The sequence below is a fragment of the Penaeus monodon genome, chromosome 31 (assembly GCF_015228065.2).
Source record: "Penaeus monodon isolate SGIC_2016 chromosome 31, NSTDA_Pmon_1, whole genome shotgun sequence".
In the NCBI taxonomy this organism is placed as follows: domain Eukaryota; kingdom Metazoa; phylum Arthropoda; class Malacostraca; order Decapoda; family Penaeidae; genus Penaeus; species Penaeus monodon.
This window is the reverse complement of record NC_051416.1, coordinates 8,901,913-8,902,323: the sequence shown is the minus strand read 5'-3', so window position 1 is coordinate 8,902,323 and position 411 is coordinate 8,901,913.

The window sequence follows — 411 nt, the reverse complement described above, 5'->3', positions numbered from 1 at the left end:
CACCTTTGTGCTTTAATGTATATCTTATCGTACATCTGCGTATCAGCGTCCTGGTGAGTAACACTGACGAGGGTTATTATTAGACCTTAGAAAGACAATAGGCTTATCATCAACACCACGAGAAGATGTTAACATGCATCTGTTAATTATTCGGCGTTGTAGACATATATAGCGATTTTGTTTTGCTTTTAAAACGAGAAGTGATAATTTTACATTGATAGTAGCGCATAACAAATGAAGTTGGTCACTATCTCTACCACACAAAAAAATATGATTTTGTATATGGCCCCCCTAAAGTTGCTACATTATATTTATTATACTGTTGATGATATTCTTTCCTCGTGTAATTACTGTGATGATGTCTACACTATTCGATATAACAGCCGCAGATTAAGGATATAATGTTGACGA